This window comes from Diceros bicornis, chromosome 23 (assembly GCF_020826845.1).
Source record: "Diceros bicornis minor isolate mBicDic1 chromosome 23, mDicBic1.mat.cur, whole genome shotgun sequence".
Lineage (NCBI taxonomy): Eukaryota > Metazoa > Chordata > Mammalia > Perissodactyla > Rhinocerotidae > Diceros > Diceros bicornis.
The window spans coordinates 38,749,762-38,774,561 of NC_080762.1; positions in this window are offsets into that span (position 1 = coordinate 38,749,762).

The window sequence follows — 24,800 nt, forward strand, 5'->3', positions numbered from 1 at the left end:
GTTGGATTTAAGAATGTAGAGATGGACCAAACACCAGTTAAGCACAGGCTGTCCAGCCAAATGTATCAAAATGAGCACAGACAAGACGGGCACCAAGGTAGTTCAGTGTGAGCTGCTATTGCTGCTTTGTTCAATCTCATAATAATTCTCTGAATTCCAGGTAAGAAAAACTTATTGTCCCTACCCTTTGGAAAGGGTAAACTTACAGGGACCCTTATTTATTAGAATGTGATTGAATTCTACTCCTGAGAGAGACAGTAAGTTTAGTTGTGCAGACATTTATCTCTACTTTTTCACTCAATCAGCCTATGCTCAGAAGTGAGCATAAGATTTCAGACTGTAATAGTTACCTTTATGTTCTCTGATAGTGTAAATATGACAAAATGCTAGTGAAATTCTTATGTTTAAGGTTCATATTTTAACCAAAATGGCTCTTAAACAAAAGCCATCTATATTGTCTAATACTCAAGAAATAATAATCTGTTTCAAACTAGAAGGAAAACTAGCTGGGTTGGATTTATTTTGGGATGGTATGTAAGCGTGCAACATCGTGGATTCATAAAGTATTTCCAAGAATAATTTTCTTTATATGAGATTTTCTTCCATACTGAATTAAGACTCTATAACTCCTACACTAGATTCTACTACTATAGGGTATTCAAGGAAAGCAAGCATAAACATAAATAGATGAATATCCAAGTCTGAAAGTATGGTTTACTGTGTGTCTCTAAATAAAACTCAGTGAGGAAAAGAAGTAGAGAAGAAAAATATCTGTCTTATCAGCAAGATTGACTAGAACTTCTTAGTGGCCCTAGAGATTTAGCCTAAATTTTGACAGTATTCTTATCATTGACAGAGGATTATATTAAATGGTCACAAATTAGTCAGAATAAAAGTTACACAGTGTAGACAATGTGGGTCAAGTTCTCAAACACTTTTTTATTATTAATTTAGATAATTATTTGTTCATTTACTTATTCTTTCATTCCAGTAACCTCCAGTGTTGATTATGTAATATGTGTCATGCACTGTTCTTGACATTTTGGGAATAGCAATGACTCAGATAGCCTAGCGTACTTCCTTTAAGGATTCTTACATTCTATTTTAGGAAATCAGACAACAAACTTAACAAAACCAAAGACAAATAAATAAACAAAATAGTTTCAAATAAGAGTGAAATACTTGAACAAAATTGGAGGGCGTCAGGGAAGGTGTCAACCAAGGAGGTAAACTTGGAGTTTACACATGAGGCATGAGTGGCAACTCAACAACGTAATTATTTGGTCCCTTCGTAAATAGGAGATTATAAATTACAAATGATGGAGGAGTCTATTGGCTAATTAGGACGAGAGAAATGTTTGGAGCCATATCTCCTATATTCTCCACTGGGAGAATGATTTTATTACACACAAAGCAAACTTTTAAAAGCCAAAGCTAATACTTTCTATCTCAGGTTTTTCCCTTTCTTTTTTATTGTAGTAGCATTGACAATTTCCTGCTGTAAACAAAATCATGTATTATTAGAATCTTTAGCATCACATTCTAAACCACTTTATTATTTAACACTGGATGAAAACAGCATTACATAAATAGTATAAATAATATCTAAATTAAATATTATAAAGTACAAAATAAACAAGATAAAAAATATAACTAGAGGGGCCGGCCTGGTGGCCTAGCGGTTAAGTACATGCGATCTGCTTTGTTGGCCCAGGGTTCGCAGGTTCAGATCCCGGGTGCAGACCGACGCACCGCTTGTCAAGCCATGCTGTGGTGGTGTCCCATATAAAGTAGAGGAAGATGGGCATGGATGTTAGCTCAGGGCCAATCTTCCTCAGCAAAAAGAGGACTGGCAACGGATGTTAGCTCAGGGCTCATCTTCCTCACACACACACAAAAAAACTAGAAAATCTGTGCTCTTTTTCCAGAAAAAATGTGGGTGAAAATCATGATTTTAGAAGATTCCCAGTTATAATGTAATTCTTTCAAAGTGCAATGGTTTTCTTTAGAGATTGTATTTAGATCAAATTTTTTAAAATAGAGATTGAATTCAAATAGACTTTATTTTTGTGTTATCTCATATGAAGAAAAACAACTGACTAATAAATCAATAAATGATTGATAAATATACAAAGACTTGAAATTTTATTTGTTATCTATAATTAAGAGGGATACACACAAAAATTGCCAATACAAATAATATTTTTTGCACAATTTCTAAAATGCTATTGGATTTTCCTCCACCACAAAAGTAAAATAATAACGTTCTTTAAAAGCACACTCAACAAATGACAAAATATAATTAATCAAAAATTCAATATTGTTTTGTTTTTGTTAATTTTGTTCTAAGGAAGAAAGCATTTGATCCTGTGGCCAATTTGTTCAATTTTGCATGAAATACACTAAAAACATAGATAATACATCCTAATTTGGAGAGAAAATAATTGATGGTGTACCTACAACATTCAGGCATAGCTTATCTTTACATATGCGTTGGATAAATAACTAATTTTAATGAAAATTAAAACAATTATTCAAAACATTATATTCAGACCTTTTAATTTTGTCTGAAATATATTGATACAAACAATGCAAGAAAAAATTCTAAAGTATTCTCCATCTCTCCACTTCTATGGATATTGTTGACTTAACATGTTTGCTTTTAGAAGGAATTTTGTATTAATAGGAAATATATTTGGGAGTTATTAGAAAACATGAAGTATATACTCTATAGCTTTGCCTCATGACTGGGTTTCCTCTTTTCCATGAATGATTCTAACTTTTACCTGAGGCATCATAATCTGTCATCATGGAAATAGTAACATATGCCAGCATCCCACTGCTTGTGTTCAATTTGCAAACAGTATGTGAAAGTTTGTCAAATTCATGTATTTTCAGTATGCTACTTTGTCACCATCTTACAGGTTAAAATGCCGCCACGTCTACTGCTGCAGTTTTCCCAGCAGAAAACAGGTGTGTATTGATTACATCGTCAGCAGGGAAACAACAGTTTTGTCTCTTCCTTACCATGTCATTATAATGTAAAGTAGCAGCTAAAATATGGTGACAAGCTGACATGTAGTGAACTGGAGGTAAAGTTTCCAGGTGTTTGGGAAGTTCTCAATGTGAATACACACAAAGGTTTGATTTTCCTCATTTAATGACAGCATTTTGCTTATGCCCTCTTTTAGGACAGTCTACATTTTTTTTTACAAATACTGAAACACAGTGCAATACGTTAGCAGTGGTTGGGGGACAGACATGAGATTATAGCTAATCTTTTTCCCCCATATTTATTTTTATTTATTATGTTATTTCTTCACTAAATATATTTGTAATTTTTTAAAGTAGGTTAATAGAAATATATAGTTTTTAAACATGGGCACTTAGGATGCATGCTAAGGCTAATAGGATTATGTGTAGGCTGAATAACATTATTTTTGAATTATTTCCTGTCATTTTTCTTTCCTTATAATACGTAATGCATTTTAAGTGTTTTCAACTCATACTTTACCAATGTGAAAATATTATTTTAGAGTGTGATTTATTGATTATGACTGCCATTATATATATAATGGCTGCCTATTATGATCAATTGCCAGGAAAATTAATTTTATGACAAAAAAAGTTAATTTGGAAAATAATACATTAGAAATTTACTGCATTTAAAAATATACTAGATATTGGAACAACTTAAATAAATATTTTGTATATAACAAAATAAATTTTGAAAAACTTATGAGTCTCCATGTATCTAAAAAATGGAGAGGAACAACTAAACAAAAGAATAAGAGTGAAGAATAAAACAAAGATAGGTGTTCTGACCCGTAAATTAGCACATTGAGGTTCTGTGGTGGTACGCAACAGGTATGCACAATATCTCTGTGTCTTGGAGATATGGTCAAAATTTATTAAAACAGCCATATGGCTGAAAAAAGAATCTCAGACATGGATTCTTATTTGTTCAACTTGTATTTCTTGAGCACCTACTCAGTGGTAGGCTCTGGGTTTACTCTCTGAATGTAAAGAATAAAGAAGCAACTAGAAGGATGTGCAACTATGACATACAACTATCCACTGGGGCTTTGGGGGAAAAAAGGAGGAGAATTGGCAATAGATGTTAGCTCAGAGCCGGTCTTCCTCAGCAAAAAGAGGAGGATTAGCATGGATGTTAGCTCAGGGCTGATCTTCCTCACACACACAAAAAAAATAATAAAAAAGAAAAACAAACACTTTTTCTCTCTACAAATCATTTACAGTCTAAAGACAAACACAGATGCAAATTATCCCCAAACTGAGTATTAAATGGGTTAATTGAGGTAAGCACAAACCGATATGGAAGCATCTAGGGAAGACTCAAACTCTCTTTTGGAAATTACCCCAGTCCTTTTGTCGTGCCTACTCCCACAACCGTATTTCCCCAAATTCCTCAAACCAGCTTCTATTTCACATATCAATCAAGTTTTTTCACTGTTTACACTTTAAAACTCTTTAAGCCTCATGTCTACTATAAAGCTTAATCAAATATACTGTTATAAATTTTAATGACACACTAAGTAGCAACAACAATAATAGTAGTAATAGCAGCCAAGACAGCAACAACATGTGACATGCATTGGAGTCGCTGTGTCTCAGATACTTCCTGGCTGTATACAGGCATCACTTCTTATGATTATTACACAAATATATGTAATAACATAGAAGTGGAAACCAAAACTCAAAGAGGTTCCACATCATGCTCTAGTAGCAAATCAAATATCCACATTAGTATTTTTCCAAAGTATTAATATTTTCTCCAAAGTCTAAGGTATCAATAATTATACTAGTGCTTACTTTGTATAATATTAAAATATTATGATATAATGAGAAATATATATTTGGCTTTCTTCCCAAATAAGGAAAACTTTACTGGCACAGAGCTCCTAAAACGTTTGTAATTTCCTGATGGGGTGTGTCTTTTGTTATTTATAACAAGCCTCTTTCAACCATAGCTAAAATTATGCTAATGAGGTGACGCTTGGTGGGCTCCTAGATAGCTTCAGGATGGGAGCTGGTTGCCAAAGAAATAACCATGTGATTAGAGGATTGAAACTTTCAGTCCTACCCCCTAGTCCTCCAGGGAGGAGAGAGGAGCTAGAGATTAAGTTCAGTAACTAATGACCAATGATTTAACTAATCATGCCAATGTAATGGAACCTCCATAAAAACCTCTAGGTTTGGGAGTGCAGAGAGCTTCCAGATTGGTGAGCAAATCAAGGTGCTGGGAAGGTGGTGTACCCAGAGAAGACATAGAAACTCTGCACTCCATCTATCATACCTTATTCTACGAATCTCTTCCATTTGGCTGTTCCTGAGTTGTATCCTTTATAATAAACCAGTAATAGTAAGTAAAGTGCCTTCCTGAGTTCTGTGAGCCATTCTAGCAAATATAGAACCTGAGAAGAGGGTCATGTGAACCACTGATTTATAAGTGGTTGGTCAGAAGTATGGGAGGCCTGGACTTGCAATTGGCATCTGAAGTAAGGACAGTCCTGTGAGACTGAGCCCTTCACCTGTGAGGTCAGAACTAACTCCAGGTAGTGTCAGAAATGAAAGTAATTGTAGGACACCCACTTAGTGTCTGGAGAGTTAGAGAATTAGTTGATGTGAAGAAAAACCCACACATCTGATGCCAGAAGTGTTGTCAGAAGTATGAAAGTTGTTTTAATATAAATTATTCCACTTATTCATCATAGAAATTTTTAAAGAGAGTTTCATGTATATATATAAGACTATCTGCAAAAAAACTACAGCCAACATCATACATCATAGGAAACTTGAAGCTTCCTTTTCAACATCATACTGGAAGTCCTTGCTAATGCAATAACACAAGAAAAGAAGATTAAATGTATGCAGATTTGGAAGGAAGACATAAAACAGTCCTTGTTCTCAGATGACATGATCACCAATCCGAAAGAAGTGACAAAAAAAGAATTCTGGAACTAAAAAGTGATTATAGCAAAGTTGCAAGATACAAGGCTAACATACAAAAGTCAATTGTCTTCCTATATACTAGCAATGAGCAAGTGGAAATTGAAATTAAAAATATAATACCATTTACATTAGCACCCCCAAAAATAAAATACTTACGTATAAATCTAAAATAACATATACAAGATCTATATGAGGGAAACTATAAAACTCTGATGAACAAAATCAAATAACTAAATAAATGGAGAGATATTCCATGTTTATATTTAGGAAGACTCAATATTGTCAAGATGTTAATTTTTCCCAAATTGATCTGTAGATTCTATGCAGTCCCAATCAAAATCCCAGCAAGTTATTTTGTGGATATCAACAAACTGATTTTTCTTTTAAATTTTTGTTTATTGCTGTAACATTAGTTTATAACATTGTATAAATTTCAGTACATCATTATACTTTTATTTCTGCATAGATTACATCATATTCACCACCCAAATACTAATTACAACCCATCACCACACACATGTGCTGAATTATCCCTTTCACCCTCCTCCCTCCCCTCTTCCCCCCTGGTAACCACCAATCCAATATCTGTCTCTATTTGTTCAACAAACTGATTTTTAAGTTTATATGGAGAGGCAAAAGACTCAGAATAGCTTACACAACATTGAAGGAGAACAAAGTTGGAGGACTGACGATACCCAATTTCAAGACTTACTATAAAGCTACAGCAATCAAGCTTGGTGGAAAAATAGACAAATAGATTAATGAAACATAATAGAGAGCCCATAAATATTGTTTACTGATCTTTGACAAAGGAGCAAAGTCAGTACAGTGGAGCAAAGATAGCCCCTCAACAAATTTTCTTGAACAACTGAACATCATATGAAAAAAAACAAACCCCAAATAAGTAGGCAAAAACACTCTTCACAAAAATTAACTCAAAATGGAACACAGACCTATCTAAATGTAAAATGCAAAACTGTAAAATTTCTAGACTATAACACAGGAGAAAATCTAGATGACTTGGCTATAGTGATGTGTTTTTAGACACAACACCAAAGACACGATCCTTGAAAGAAATAATTGATAAGCTGGACATCATTAAAATTAAAAAACTTCTGCTCTGCAAAAGACAATATTAAGAGAATTAGAAGACAAACCACAAACTGGGAGAAAATATTTGCAAAAGACATATCTGATAAAGGACTGTTATCTAAAATATGCAAAGAACTCTTAAAACTCAACAATAAGAAAACAACCAACCTGATTTTAAAATGACCTAAAACCTTAACAGACACCTCACCAAAACAGATATACAGATGACAAATAAGCTTATGATATGCTCCATATCATATGTCATCAGGGAAATGCAAATTAAAACAACAATTAGATACCACTACACACCTATTAGAATGGTCAAAATCCATAAGAATGATGATACCAAATACTGATGAGGATGTGGAGCAACAAGAACTCTCATTCCTGCCTGGTGAAAATGCAAAATAGTACAGCCACTTTGGAAGACAGTTTGACAGTTTCTTATAAAACTAAACATACTCTTACCATTCAATCCAACAATTGCACTCCATGGTATTTACTCAAAGGAGTTGAAAACATGGCCACACTAAAACCTACACACATATGTTTATAGCAGCGTTATTCATAATTGCCAAAACTTGGAAGCAACCAAGATGTCCGTCAGTAAGTGAATTGATAAATAAACTGGTACATCCAGAAAATGGAATACAACCACTGCTAAAAATAAATGAGTCATCAAGCCACGACAAGACATGGAAGAACCTCACATGCATATTACGAATTGAAAGAAGTCAATCTGAGAAGGCTACATACATATATGATCCCAACTATATTTCACCTGTATGACATTATGGAACAGGCAAAACTATGGAGACAATAAGATCAGTGGTTGCCAGAGGTTGGTGGGGGGAGGAGACGAATAGGCAGAGCATAGAGAATTTTTAGAGCAATGAAAATATTCTATATGATATTATAATAGTGACTATATGTCGTACATTTCTCCAAATGTACAATACCAAGAGTGAACCCTAAGGTAAACTATGGACTTTCAGTGATTATGATGTGTCAATGTAGGTCCATCCTGGTAAAAAATGTACCATTCTGTTAACTAGACATTTTTGTGATCATTTCACAATGAATACAAACATTGAATGTTGTACACCAGAAGCTAATATAATGTTCTACATCAATAATATCTCAACAAAAAGAAACGTACCATTCTGGTGAGGGATATTGATAAAGAGAGAGGCTATGCATGTGTAGGGAGAGGAGTATGTGGGAAATCTCTGTACCTACCTCTCGATTTTGCTTTAAACCTAAAAATTCTCTTAAAAAACAGTCTTGAAATAAAAAGTGATGATGCGTTCCCCAAAGGAGGTACATTCCAAAGCTTAGCTTTATGAGGGGGCTTTATGTTTGGGGTACAATTGTCCAACCATTAATAAAATAAATACTTTTATCTTTATTAGAAAAAAAAAAGGTGTACTGCCACGTAAACATAATTTCCAATCAAGTTGCAGAACACTTCCTTCACCCCAAAAATCCCCTCATGTACCCTTATAATCAACCCCCACCCCACCTCTAGCCCCTGGCAATCACTGATCTGTTTCTTGTCATAATTGTAACTTTACAGAAAGTCATATGAGTAGAGTCTTTCAGTATGTAGCTTTCTAAGTCTTATTTATTTCATGTAATATAATACATTTATATTTTATCCGTGTTGTTGAATGTATCATTAGTTCATTCACTTTTATCACTGAATAGTATTCCATTAAATGGATATATGTAGCAAAGATAACTCATCTAATCATAAGATGAGCATTTTGTTCATTTTAAGTTTTTTGCAATTATGAATTAATCTGCTATAAACATTTATGTACAGGTTTTTGTGTGACCATATATTATTATTTCTATTAACTAAATACCAAGGAGAAGAAATGCTGTATTGAATTTCCTGCCCTAATTCTAGAATCAGCCATTGGCCCAAGGAACCTTGTTTCCATTTATAGAGAAAAGTAATAGAAACTAAGATCTGGATGCAAAGTGTGTTCATTGTTACTGAGGTGTCCATTCTAGGCCCTGTCAACTGACAGAACAGGGAGATACATAGTGGTATACTAACACAAGTAGATAAACATATCTATAAATACGTCTACATGTAACCATCTATGTCTATATTAAGCTCCATGTAAGCTCATACTAGTGTCTCCAATGGTAATCCACTATCACATGGATAATTGTAGCCTCCTTTCCTTGCATTATCTGTAACTTCCAGTCCAACAGTAAGAAACCTGGCTTGCATCATCCAATATCCATTTACTTAATTGTTCAAGCCAGTATACATGTAAAGTGGTTTCAGAATTATTTACCTGTACCCCAGTTGATTGGAGACAACTTTATCAACTAGATATCTTTATCAGTTGATTGGAGACAACTTTATCAATTAAAGTACAATGCTCATGTACAACTCTTTTGCCTTTTGTTTTAATGATTCCACACATTTCCAAAACTACATAGATCAATATCCTTACCCCTAACTCCATCAGTGAGGTTGTTTCATGCATTTATAACACAATTAAAATCTTTGTCATTGTCTGGATTCTGTCTTGGGATGGCCTATATAATTGATTCATTTTTAAATTTGCATACACTAAGGTCTTTGTGAAGTAAATTTCATGGATTTGACAAAAGTTTCAGGTATTTACCCTTATTATCTCAAAAAGAAAAACTCAATTTGCCCTAAAATATCCCCTGTAAATCAACTATTCAACTCTTCCAACCCTCCTGAATCCTGTCAAACACTGATCCATTCAGTCTCTATAGGTTTGCCTTTTCCAGAGAAATGGAATGAGGCCCTTTCCAATTGGCTTTTTTCACTTTGCAATAAGCATTTAAAATTCATACAGGCCTTTGCATGGCTTTATAGCATATTCCTATTTATTCCTGAGTAGTGTTCTATTATATGGATGTACCACAGTTTATCTTTTCACCTATGGAAAGGCATCTTGATTGCCTCCAGTTTTGACACTCGTGAATAAAGCTGTTACATATATCCATGTGTGGGTTTCTGTGCTGACGTAAGTGTTCGAATCAGTTGTGTTAAATAGCTTCCTGAGGTTTTGATTGGTATTGCATTGACTGTATAGATCAAATTGGAAAGAATTAACATCTTAAACATATTGAATCTTCCAATCTATGATCGCAAAATATCTCTCCATTTATTTGAATTTTGATCTTGGTCTTCTTTTATTGTTTTCATTAGTGTTTTGTAATTGTCTGCATACAGATCCAGTACATATTTTGTTAGGTTTACACCTAAGAATTTCTTTTTTTTGGAGGAGAGGAGTACAATTGTAAATGGCATCATTTTTAATTTCAGATACCAATTATTCACTGCTGGAATATTGGAAAGCAATTGACTTTATTTATTGACCCTGTATCCTGCCACTTTGCTATATTTGTCTATTAGTTCCAGCACTTGTTACATAGCTTCCTTGGCATTTTCTGTATAGATAATCATGTTTATGTCTTTCAATGAATAGGTCCATTTCACCTATGTTATCAAATTTGTGGACATAGTTTTCTTTGTAGACTTCACTATTATCTTTTGAATGTCCATGTGAACAGTAGTGATGAACTCTCTTTCATTATAATATTGATATTGTGTGTCTTCCCTATTTTATTTTGATTAGCATGTCTATAAGTTTATCAATTGTACCGATCTTTTAAAGAAACCAGTCTTTGGTTCCATTGATTTTTTTCCTATTGTTGACCTGTTTTAAATTTCATCAATTTCTGCTCTAAATTTTATTATTTCTCTTTTTCTGCTTGCATTGGCTTAAACTGATCTTCTTCCTTTAGTTTACAAATGTGAAAGCATTTAGATCTTTCTTCTTTTCTAATATATGCATTTAATGCTATAAATTTCCCTCTAAATGCTACTTTCACTGTACTCCACAAATTTCAAAAAGGTGTATTTCATTTTTATTTAGTTCAAAATATTTCTTAAATTCTCTTAAGACTCCTAATATGATGCACATGTTATTTAGAAGTATGTTGTTTAGTTTACAAATATTTGGAGGTTTGCAGATATATTTCTATTATTCATTTCTAGTTTAATTTCACTGTGGTCTGAGACTATACTTTGTATGCTTGGTATTGTTTTTCATTTAAGTTGCATTTTTTTTTTGGTGAGGAGATCAGCCCTGTGCTAACATCTGCCAATCCTCCTCTCTTCCTCTTTTTTTTTGGCAGAGGAAGACTGGCCCTGGGCTAACATCCATGCCCATCTTCCTCTACTTTATATGGGATGCCACCACAGCATGGCTTGCCAAGCAGTGTGTCCGTGCGCGCCCAGGATCCTAACCTGTGAACGCCGGGCGGCCGCCGCAGAGCAGGCACTCAACCGCTTGCGTCACGGGGCCGGCCCCTTAAGTTGTATTTTATAAACCAGAACGTGACGATCTTGTTCCATGTTCCATGTTAAGCTTGAAAAGAATGCGTGTTCCTCAATTGTTGGATACACTATTCTATAAATGTCAAACAGATCAACTTGATTGCTAGTGCTGTTCGTGTTATTTATATCCTTACTGATTTTCTGCCTTCTTGATCTATTAATTATTTACAGAAGGATGTTAATTACTAACTATAAAAGTAGATTTGTCTATTTTTCCTTTCAGATCTATCAGTTTTTGCCTCATGTATTTGATGATCTGTGGTAAGTACATCTACACCATGGATTGTTAGATCAACATGGAGAATTCACCCCTTTATCTTTATTTAACATCCTTGTTTATCCTAGACAGTTTTCCTTGCTTGGAAGTCTGCTTGTTTTAAATTAATGCAGCTACTCCAGCTTCTTGCTGTTTGTATCAGCATGGTGTATCTTTTCCCACTCCTTTGCTTTTAATCTATTTGAATCTTTATATTGAACCTTTATATTTAAAGTAGATATCTTACAGACAACATATACAAGTTTTTATCCATTCTAACAATCTGTCTTTTAATTGGTGTATTTAGACCATTCACACTGAAAATCATTTGTTAAATTTCATTAATCTCTCTCATGTTTGTAATTGATTGGGATTGTTCGCATTTGTTCTTTGTTTCCTTTTTTTACTCTGCTTTTCTCTCCTCATCTGGTTTTCATTGAGCATTTAATATTATTCCATTTTATCTCCTCTCTTAGCCTCTCAATTATACATTTTAAAAATGTTTTTAGTGGTTACCCTAAAGATTCCAATATACATTTTTAACTTAATCTCCATCCACCATCGAATAACACCATATAATATCACATTTAGTGTAAGTACCTATAAAAGTGTATTCCCAGCTTCTTTTTCATGTCACTTGTGTCATTGCTGTTATTCGTTTCATTTACCCATGTGCTATAATGACCAAATACTTTCTTACTATTATTTCTTTAAACACATGGTTATCATTTAGGTTAATTAAAAATAAGAAATATAAAAGACTTTATTTTAGGTTTATGTATTTTTTCCTACAATTCTCTTCCTTTCTTTATGTAGAACCAAGTTAATGACCTATATCCTTTTCTTTTTCATGAATTTCTTTTGACATTTCTTGCAGGGTAAGTGTACTGGTGATAATTTCCCTCAGTTTTTATTTTTTGAGAGAGTCTTTACTTGTCCTCCATTTGTGAAGGATAATTTTGCTGGATGTGGAATTCTAGGTCGGCAGTCTTTTTTCATCTCTTTAAATATTTCATCCTACTCTACTCCTGCTCATCTGGTTTCTGATGAGATGTCCACTGTGATTCTTATTCTTATTCATCTATGGATAAGGTGTATTGTTTTTGTCTTTCCCTCTGACTTCCTCAAGATTTTTCTTATCTTTGGTTTTCCGTAGTTTGAATATGTTATGCCAACATCTATTTTGGGGCTGTGTTTGATGTTTGTTGCAGCTGTAGTTTAATCTTTGCTTGTAGTATGTGCCAGAAACTTCAAATTTCTCTAGTATCCTTGTTTTGGTCATCCCTCTTGACTTTGATCTACCCAAAGTACTTCTCAGAGACAGTTTGTGCCTACTACCCTTTCAGCAGCAATCTATTGTTATACTGGAGCACTGCTGGCATGATGGTAAAGCGTGGAAGAGGGAGAGTGTTCTGCAATCTTAAGATTACATCTCAGGCTTTTAGTGGATCTGTGTCTCTGGGCTGTGATCTTTCCAAGTGTTTGTACGGTACTATAGCTATTCTGCCTGCCGTTTCATCTCTTTCCAGGTTACAGCATTCCCAGTCAATTTCCTTGAAGCCCCGATCCTTATTGATTACGTTTACTCTCCTCCCCTTAGGTAAGACAGGGATGCTAGAGGGGCCTAAAGTGGGAGGAATGATCTTTCCCCAGCTGGGATAAGCCTCAGGCAAGGTCTTTTTCCTTGGAGTGTAGGCCTTTTTTAACGGAGAAGTCCCTGGGAATATATCTGGGAAATAATGATTACTCTTTCCCTTGCCCTGCCAGAGCCATGAAGGCATCATTCTCAGATCTTCACTTTGAGAACATGGTGGGGTTCCTGGAGGTAAAGCCCACGAAAGTGTGCAGCTCCTCTAAGAGTATAGACCCCAGGTGTTTCTCATTTTCACAGTATTCCACACTCTGTCCAGCTTTCATCAAAATTACCATTTAAGCATTCTTATCAGTTTACGCTCAAGAGGCTTCTGCTTCTGGAAAGCAGACTCTGCTCTTAGCTATGACTCTCAGGATGCACCTATCTCTCTAGATTTCAGGTTGGTGGTTTCCCTGCAACATTAATTGTCTGAAGCATCCAAGAAAATTCATTCATTTTCAGTTTGTCCAGATTTTTCTTATTATAAGAATGGGAGTGATGATTTCCAAGATCCTCACATATTGGAACTGAAACTGGAAATCCTAACCCATTGCCTTCTCCTCTCCTCCACCATTGGGTTTGTTTGTCTTATTTTGAGTTGTGAGATGTTTTCTCATTGTGCACAAAAGTCCTTTATTAGATATGTTATTTGCAAATATTTTTGTTAGACGGTGTTTTTATTATTATCATTATTATTTTCCTCAGTGCCTTTTGCAGAGCTTTTAAAAAAATTTGATAAAGCTCAAGGTTTTTTTATTGTTTTGTTTTCTTTTTTTGATGTCATATTCAAGAACACTGTGTCAAATGCCTAGACATGATTATTTTCTTCTATGATTTCTTCTAACGGCCTTTTATTTTACTCTTTACTTAAATCTCTGATCCATGTCAAGTTCATTTTTCACATGGTGTAAAGTATGGAACAAGGTTCATTTTCTGCATATCATTACCTTTTCTGGGGCACTTTGTCTCCTTCTGTAGATCCAGATTCCCCTCTGCTATCATTCCTTTCTTCCTGAAGAACTTGATTCAACAATTCCTTTAGTGTGATTCTGTTGGGGAAGAATTATTTCAGTTTTTATGTATCTGCAGAAGTCTTTATTTTGCCTTTCTTTTTGATAGATATTTTAATTTGATATAGAATTCTGAGTAGTGTTTTTTTTCTTTTAGTACACTAAAAGACACTGTTTTCTTGCTGAATTGTTTTCAATGGGCAATCTACTGTCAATCTTATTTTTTCCTTCCTTTGTACATAATATCTTTTTTCTCTGCCTCCTTTTCAGATTTTTCCTTTATTACTGGTTTTGAATGATTTGATTATTATGTGTTTTAGTGTCCCTTTCTTCAGAATTCTTATACTTGGAGTTCACTGAAAATCTTGGATCTGTAGATTTATAGTATCTTTGTATTTAGGAAACTTCAGTCGCTATTTCTTCACGTGTGTTTCTGGCCTCCCGTCTTTGAGAACTTCAGTTGCATGTATATCAGCACTCTTGAAGTTGTCCCATAGCTCATTATTTTCTCTTTTTATTACTTTTCATTCTGTGTTTTATTTTAAAATCTTCTATGTTTTACTTTGAAGAGTTTCTATCACTATGCCTTCAGGTTTTCTAATCTTCTCTTCCTGCCGTGTGTAACTAGTATATGTTTCATCCCAGTTATTGTAGTCATCAGTCGAAGTTCTATTTGTGTCTTTTCATATTTCTGTGTTTCCACAGGACTCTTCGAACATATGGAATATAGTTTCAATGTCCTTTTTTCTAACATTTGTGTCAGTCCTGGGTAGGTTTTGATTGACTCATTGTTGCCTATTCATGGATCATATTTCCCTGCTTCTTTGCATGCCTAGTAATCTTTGACTGGGTGGCATACATGGTGAATTTTACACTTTTAGGTGCTGAATATTTCTGTTCTGTTCTGAATATTCCCTAATGCAGTTAATTTACTCGAAAGTACTTTAGTCCTTTCATGTCTTGTTTTTAAGGTTCATCAGGATAGGTGCAGTGTTTAAGATGAAACATTCTCTACTACTGAGGCAAGATGTTTCTGTGTACTCCACTCATTACCACACGAAGTACGAGATTTTTCCAGTCTTCCTAGTGGGAACAGGCACTATACTCAGCCCTTCGCAAGTGTTGGGCTCTGTTGTCTTTAATTCTTCAAATGGTTGTTTCCCTGGACTTGAGTAATTTCATCACATGCATGCACTATCAGTATTCTTCTGAACACTCAGGAAGGTGCCTTTGTAGATCTCTGGGGTTCTTTCTTGCAAAGCTGTGTCCTGCTTTATTTGTTTGTGCATTCATCTGTTTGTTTGCCTCTGAGAGTTCTCTGAACCACTTGAAACTGTGGATTATGGTCTTTTATTATTTTTGGAAATTCTCAGCCATTTCTTTAAATATTTCTTCTGACTCATTCTATTCTCTTTCTAGAATTCCAGTTATATATATTAGACTGTTTGATATTGTCCTATATCTTCTGCGTGATTATGATAATGATGATGATGATTTTCACTCTTTTTTTTCTCCTTGTGTTTCAATTTGAATAATACCTATGGACCTATCTTCAAGTTCATGATTCATTCCTCAGCTGCATTATTGCTTCTGGTAACTTGTCAAAGGAATTTCTCTTACACATCATGTAGATCATGTTTTTGTTTTGGTTTTTACCATTTAATTCTTTAGCATATTAACTATAGTTGTTTCTTTGGAGGGGGGAGGAAGATTTGCCCTAAACTAACATCTGTTTCCAACATTCCTCTTTTTTTGCTTGAGGAAGATTAGCCTTGAGCTAATATCTGTGCTAATCTTCCTTTATTTTGTATGTGTGTCGCCGCCTCAGCATGGCTGATGAGTGGCATAAGTGCATGCCTGGGATCCAAACCTGTTAACCTGGACCACTGAAGCAGAGTGTGCCCAACCTAACCACTATACCACAGGACCAGCCCCCTCAACTATAGTTATTTTAATGTTCCTATGTGACAGTTACAACATCTGTGTCATAAATACTATATATTTAAAATGAGTATAAAGATATATTCAATGTTTCTGGTACAACTGACAGAAAAAAATTATATAAACTCTCAAATGTATAGTGCAGCTCTTTATGTTCTAAAATTGCTCTGTTAAATAGGATTTCTGCAACAATGAAAACGTTTAGTGTGGTAGCCACTAGCCACTTAAACCTAGACAGCATGTGAAATGTGATTAGTGTGAGTAAGGAACTGAATTTTAAATTTTACTTAATTTTAATTAAATTTAAATAACCACATTGAGCTTGTGGCTACCCTCTCAGCACAACTGCAGAATTTATCAAATCTCAGCATAGTCTTACTATTTTCAATTAATGAAAATCTAATTCAGGACAGATTGCTCCACTGTACACTGGAGTACATACAAAGAAAGTGCTTTAAAGCACTTGGTAACCCATCAAGTGAAGGGTCAATCTAGATGTGTTCACAACCAAGACTTTATCAAGCATGACAAATAATCTTTCATGTCCATATCTAAAACCATTCATAACTACCAAAAAACTGAATATTTTTGCTTAGTCAAGAGAAATGGATTGTATAAAAGTTGAAACAATCAAATACTTTAGTTTTCTATATTATTCCTGGAATAAGGGACCCCCGAATCCCTGGGGGACTATGGGGCTTAGTCTTCTGTATAATGAAATGTGTATGAATTTAACAAAGTATAATTACTTGAAATAAAGGAATAAACTTATTTTATCACTGCACTCAATTTTGACATATTTGTGAATAACATCATGGTCCAGTACAAAGAAGTCAAGATTGGGAATTAGAAATGGTCATCTTGGCGTATTGTGCACCTGTCTTGAGCATCAATTTTTTGAGTGTCATTTTCCTCTGTGTAAATTGGAGATGATCTCCCTCATGCCGTTGCTGACAGTGCAGAGGAACTATACATATTTCAAGGATTATGATTTTTTTTTGTTTTGCTCAGAACAGTCCCCAGGATTCTGACATTACAACTCAATATAAATATTGACAGCATCAAATGTTTACATTTATTTGTGTATATTATGTGCATAGTACAAAATCTTACATATGCATTTTAATTACAAAAACTCACATCTACATGGCATTATCCCTAAAACACATGATCAAATCTCATTTAAGTAGTTTCCCTTTTAATCATTTATATGATGTAGGATGTGTGATAGTGAGATATAATTCAGATGTCCATAAACTGAATCTATTTATCCATTTGCAGGTTTGCCCCAGTCACCCCCTACTGTTCACCTGCATTATTTCAACTAGATGAGGCGGTGTACACACTACTGGTAATTTAGCGAGCTGATAATAGTTGCATATCATTTTAACATTAGAGCAGGGAGCCCTTGTCTTGCCTTTTCAGTTCACAGCATTGTTACTCAATGTAACACCAATTAACACTTAAGTGATAGAGTTTCAGTTTCTAGGAAAAAATGGGAAATCATTCTTTCATGCTTCTGTACTGGAGCCTGTGTACTTATGATATTTAATCAGCTGAAAGCCCAAGGTATGCACTTGTAGTTGTGTTATTATTTATAATTGAATGCATCACTGCTGCTGTGGCAAAACTTACTGGCATCATTTGTGGAAGGTTTAATGGTTTCTAGTTCTGCTCCTAGTTCCTCACTCACCAGGCTATTCTGCTATAACGTGCCAAAGTATTTTAAAAGACTTGCTTGTGACTGAAGTCAATGGGAGTCTATGTGGGGGGAGGAGAAACAGTACTGAAAGCTGAAACATAATAATTAATTTTCAAAAATAAGCAAGATCCTTCTCCAATCCTAGCCAATTTTCAAACTCACAAACATGATACAATGACTCAAAAGAGCAGAAATAGTGAGGCTCAGAAGAGGATAAACATTAAGTCAAATATTCATTTTGAAGTTTAAAGAGACTTTAGCATCTGGTCTAATTACACACACATAATATAAAAATAAAGAAAGAAGTAAGATTTCACAAATCATGTTTTAGAAATCTAGTTTTATGGGAGCTAATGTGCTAAAGTTTGGCTGTATTCACAACAGGACTGCTGGACTGCTGCTAGCGTGGAAATTGGCATCATTGCTATTACAATGTACGTTTTATACTGCAACAGCAGTATTACAATACAATAATATCTTAAATAAGCCTGTACAAGTTTCTTTCACTAAATGTACATTAAATCTTTAGGCTATCATATCTTTATGGGAACACTATGAAAGAATGTTTATTAGACAAAAATATAAGCTACTATTGAGGGAAATTCACAATTATAATAACTTCATGTGCTTTGTGACTTCTTCCAATATCTTTCCTCTGGTTTTCCTTTTCAAATCCTTATTTTGTTATCCAAATGTGGATCGGATTATTTATTGATGTCTTCAACAACACAAAATTTGTGAACTGTCTACTATATTTTAAACTGTAGCCAAAATTTTGGGGATGCTGCTTTGAACAAGATAAATTCTAATTTATCCAAAAAAATTCCACAGTTGCAAACTTCTGCCTTCATGGAGTTTATAGTCTACTGTAAATATCCTTGTGAAGGATGCTGTCACTCTGCCTTCCAACGATATGCAAATACAATGAAGAACCACTAAACTAGAACCAGATTAATTGGCATACGTATTTTACACATAAATATCCTTGATCTTGAAAAGCTATGGCTAAAAGCCAACCTAACTCTGTCTTTTCTGCTTGCTAATTTGTTCCTAAGTTTTGAAACTCTGATAGCTATTGTAAGAGACTGATCTTTGCTATTGCAATAGTCTTTCTATGAAGGAAAAGCTGCTTTAAGAGCAGCTGTCGCTTACACAGTGGAGTAGTAATTTGGAAAATATAGTAATATAATTGAGTTTGTTCATCTATATTTTTTAAATATCACATAAACAACAATAGCAACAAAGCTCTATAGTATAGTTGAGAGGATTAAGTGAATTTGCATATGGAATACACCCTTCATGTTTCCTAGCACACTGTAGACACTTTTAAATATTATTTTGCATCTTTCGTTACTTCTGCCAGCCAGAAAACACATTATGTGGTGGTCTACATTTATTTACCATACCTTATGATCTAGAAATTAATGGCATAGGAAAGGAAAAAAAACGATACATTAGAAAAATCACTAGATGAGGATTTAAAAGATTTGAGGTTAAAATTCAGATATGCTATAATTAGCAGACTTTCAGTTTCCGCAGTTCTCAAGGGCTGAGAATAGACGAGCTAATAATTGAAGGATTATTTTATAATTTTAGAGACAATTAATTGCAAAATAGTTTACTCTTCTTAAAGTACTAAGATTTATGTGATACAAATATTAGCTTTTCATTTATTTAAGTGATTAAATATATTTCCCTGTGAATTAATATGACATTAAATCTAACCTAAGATGTTTATAATTATATGCAGTTTCATCCCCCCCTTCACCATAAGTGATGAATTAACAAGAAACTAACTTTATTTTTAATAACTTGAAATTTTAGGTTAGGCAAAAAAGACAAACTCTGTTAGAACTGATGAATTACTTGCTGCTTGCTTCTAGTGGGTAGAGGCCAGGAATGATGCTAAACATCCTACAATGCACGGGATAGCTCTGCACAACAAAGAACTACCCAATCAAAACGTCAATGGTGCCAAGGTGGAAAATCCTGGGTTAAAGAACCAAACCAGAGAGTGGGACACCTAGAGGATAGCTATAGAGGGACACAGTTACCATCTTGAGGACCTCAGGGAAAAAGGAGAAAATAGTTACTGGTCCTCAGTGAAAGCCAGAATCTTGGATAAGTGGGCCTACTAGTGGAAGTTATTACCACAGAGGGATGCAATGACTAGCAGGGACAAATATGACAACATGGATCTAAAACTTAAAATAAAGATAACTGTAGACTTCTGTAATGCCTTGAGGAATTATACATTTTAAAAACATGCTAAAGAATCTCTTTTGATTTTAGTGTTAACTAAGTCCTCTAGTATAGTGCTTTTCAAATTTTAGTCTGCATCAGAATCATCTGGTGGGGAACAAGTATTTTAGCTGCAGGCTCCTGCTTTAAACCACCTATACTACCATCAACCAAATCCAACTAAAGATAGCTATCAAAGGAATCTTAGAGATAACAGCTTCCAGGGGTCAGCCTCCCAGACTGAGAGCAGTATACAAAAGAGTGGAGAATGGAGCTGGGTTGGGATAAATGGAGGAAAAAACAGCATACCTACTAGACTTTAGTTTGTTTTGAACCTTTATCACATTATATGGACTAACTTTGTCTGCTATAATCACATACAAAAAGGAAATTTGGATAAAGCTGTCTCTTTTCCTCTTTATTTCAAAGACAGTTATTTCTATTGATGTCTTTTTTTAAATGAGCAATTTGAGAAATTCTAAACTTGTAATAGAGCACAATCTTTTTTTTTCTTTTTATAGCAGAAAAACATTTTACATGTAGTTTCACACTTGAAGATATTTGCAACAGTTACATTCCATTCACATTTTTGTTTAATATATATTTCTCAGGAAAACGTTCTCAACTAATGGCTTGTAGCAATTAAACCTGTGTGGGAACATAAGTTTTGAGAGACTTGCAAAATGTTATTACCTTATAATCTAACTATATTAAAAATCTGCATTGCTCATAGAGAGCCGATGTCAAGGTTTCTCTTTTACTCTTAAAACAGGACCCCTAACTGAGGATTAAATTAAAATAAGTCTTTTCATAGATGGCTCCCACTGAAATGTAAATTACAATTCTAAGATTGCAGGTTATCATGGCCTGTCTTTGCTATTTTCCTATTAAAGCTTCTAATTTTAGTAGACACTATTAGTGCATTTTGGATCTAATGAGAATAGGACAGCCAGAAAGGATGCAGATTAAAAGGTAAATCACACGGGTCAGATCAGTTTATGCCTAGAGACTGACTGGATGTCCTCTTCATCATAGACACGTGTAAAGCTTGTGTTTTACTCTTCAGAGACTGTACGAGTGAAATACTCCGAGGTTTTTTGCTTGTTTGTTTTCTATTTTCCAGGTAGAATTTCAGCTTGGAAAGTAAACAAACAAATAAACAAACAAAATAAGAAGTATTGAAGCTGGGAACAGATCTAGCTCTTTCTTTGTGTTTTGATTAATTGTTTTATTTTTGCTTCATTTCACAATGATATCCCAATAGTCTTAAATATGGGCTGCAGCAACACTTCTTGAAGTGTGGGCCATGCAACAGCAACGCCAGCATCACTGGGAGGACTGTCACAAAGGCAAAGTCATGGGCCTTGTCCTGGACACACTGAATCAGAATCTCCAGGGTTGGGGTCCATGAATCAGCATTTTAACAAGCTTTCCAGATGATTTGAATACAGACTAAAGGTTGAAAAGCACTATACTAGAGGACATATTTAATAAAATCAGAAGAGCTTCCTTAACATGTTTCTAAAATGTACAATTTCTCCAGACATTAGAGAGGTCTACAATTATCTTCATTTTAAGTTTTCTAAAGTCAAATATACTATGAACAAATACTTGAAAATTCTTGGTTAGTTATGTTTACTTTAGTATTATTATGTTTTCTGTCACTAAAAATTTTATAACAAGGAGTGATGTTAGCAACATGGCTGAGTGAGCTGTTCCCTTTGTCTCTCCGCCTTCAAACTACAACTAAATGGATATTCACTGATCAGCAGAGGATACCCACACAGCACATCAGGATACCTGAGAGATCTGTGCAGCTATATATCTGAAGGTGGATGGACTACTCACCAGGGAGTTGGTGGAGATAGATGAACACCTTCTGGCCCCCAGGTAGCCCAGTGCACGTGTGTGACACCACTCCTGGCTGGAATGCTCATAGCACTGCTATGGTGCTATGGCCTTCAGTGGGGGAATGTGCCTTGGCATGACTGAGGAAACAGGTGATGGCAGTCCTGAGCCCCAGTGTGATCGCTTCTTTGTCCGTGGGGAGAGTCCTCAGGGCTGCACAGGCCACAGGGAGTGGCTAGGGCTCAGATCCAGTTGAGAGGCCCCGCACACCAAGCACAAAGGCTGGTGTGACCTAGGAGCAGATGGCAGCAGAGCTGTGGCCCAGATGAACTAGCTCCCAGCTGCCACAAATGCCCATGGTGTCATTGCGGCCCTGAAGGGGGGACTGCGACTCAGTGGGACTCAGTGGGACAGGCAGCAGCAGCCCTGAGCCCCCATGTGATCATTTTCTCATCTGATGGAGAGTCACATTCCCACCAGGGTCCCAGCGAGTGGCTCTGACTTGGACTCAGTGGGGAGACCCCAACCACCAAGCACAACAGCTGGTGCGACCTAGGAGCAGATCTAGGAGCAGATGGCAGCAGACTGTGGCCCAGGTGAACAAGCTCCCAGCTGCTGCAAACGTCCATATTACTGCTGCAGCCCCAAAGGGGGGAGCGTGAATCAGCAGGACAGTGAGAGCAGGCGGCAGCAGCCCTGAGGCCCTGCCTGACTGCTTTCCTATTCAGTAGGAGACCCCACAGGGTCACTGTGATCCCAAGGACTGGCCCAGGCTCCCACAGGCACAGTTGATAGGGATCATAGTGGTGCGCTCAGATTACACAGCTCCTGCCCCCTCCCCAGTGGGGACAGGTGGAACCTGCGACCAGATACTATCATTATGCGTCAGCACAAATCCACTCCATCAAATTGTATAAAGAAATATATTAATACTCCAGGACAGAAGGAAAAAGACAAACAGAAAGTTTTAAATTAGTCACTGTAAATGAAGAACAGGAATAGAAGTAAAGAGCTGAGTCCTAGGTTAGCACTTCTTAGCTAGATATCAAGGGTGTCACATAATCATCTGGATCTACATTCATTGAGAACTAGAATTTGGCATCTTAATCAAGATAAAAAAAAAAGCATTCAAAAGTGGCTATGGTTTTAATTTCTATGGTCCCAGGCAAAGGTTCACCACAATTATTATTAGGAGGTAAATAAAAATTTTATTTTAATGTATCTCATGTTAAATTCTATTTACCACTCCACCCTGACACAGGGATGGGCAACATCCACAAATCAATCAATGTGATACACCACATTAACAAAATGAGGAATAAAAACTATATGATCATCTCAATAGATGCTGAGAAAGCATTTGACAAGGTCCAACATCTATTTATGATAAAAACTCTCAATAAAATGGGTATAGACAGAAAATACCTCAACATAGTAAAGGCCATATACGACTAACCCACAACCAACATCATACTCAATGGGGAAAAACTGAAAGCCATCCCTCTGAGATTAGAAGCAACACAATGGTGCCCACTCTTATTCAACATAGTACTGGAGGTTTTTGCCAGAGCAATTAGGCAAGACAAAGAAATAAAAGGAATCCAAGTTGGCAAGGAGGAAGTGAAACTCTCCTTGTTTGCAGATGATGTTTTTACACATAGAAAACCATAAATATTCCATCAGAAAACTATTAGAAATGACAACTACAACAAAGTTGCAGGGTACAAAATCAACTTACAAAAGTCAATTGCATTTCTATATTCTAATAACAAACTAACAGAAAGAGAACTCAAGAATACAATTGCATTTACCATCACAAAAAAATAATAAAATATCTAGAAATAAATTTAACCAAGGAGGTGAAAGACTTATACCACAAAAACCATAAGACATTATTGAAAGAAATCAATGATGACATAAAGAAATGGAAAGATATTCCATGCATCTGGTTCGGAAGAATAACATAGTTAAAATGTCCATATTACCTAAAGTGATCTATTGACTCAACGTAATTCCAATCAGAATCCCAACAATATTCTTCACGGAAATAGAACAAAGAATACTAAAATTGATATGTGGCAACAAAAGACCCAAATAGCTAAAGCAATCCTGAGAAAAAAGAACAAAGCTGGAGGCATCACAATCGCTGACTTCAAAATATACTACAAAGCTATGGTGATCAAAACAGCACAATACTGGTAAAAAAACAGACAGATCAACGGGACAGAATTGAAAGCAGAGAAATAGAATCACACATATACGGACAGCTAATCTTCGACAAAGGAGCTAAGAACATACAATGGAGAAAGGAAAGTCTCTTCAATAAATGGTGTTGGGAAAACACGACAGACACATGCAAAAGAATGAAGGTACACCATTATCTTTCACCATACACAAAAATTAAGTCAAAATGCATTAAAGACTTGAAGGTAAGACGTGAAACCACAAAACTCCTAGAAGAAAATATGGGCAGTACACTCTTTGATATCAATCTTAGAAGAATCTTTTCGAATACCATATCTACTCAGGCAAGGAAAACAAAAGAAAAAATAAACAAATGGGACTTAATCAGACTAAAGAGCTTCTGCAAGGCAAAGGAAACTATGAACAAAACAAACGGACAGCCCACCAACTGGGAGAAAATATTTGAAAATCATATATCCAACAAGGGGTTAACCTCCAAAATATATAAAAACTCATACAAC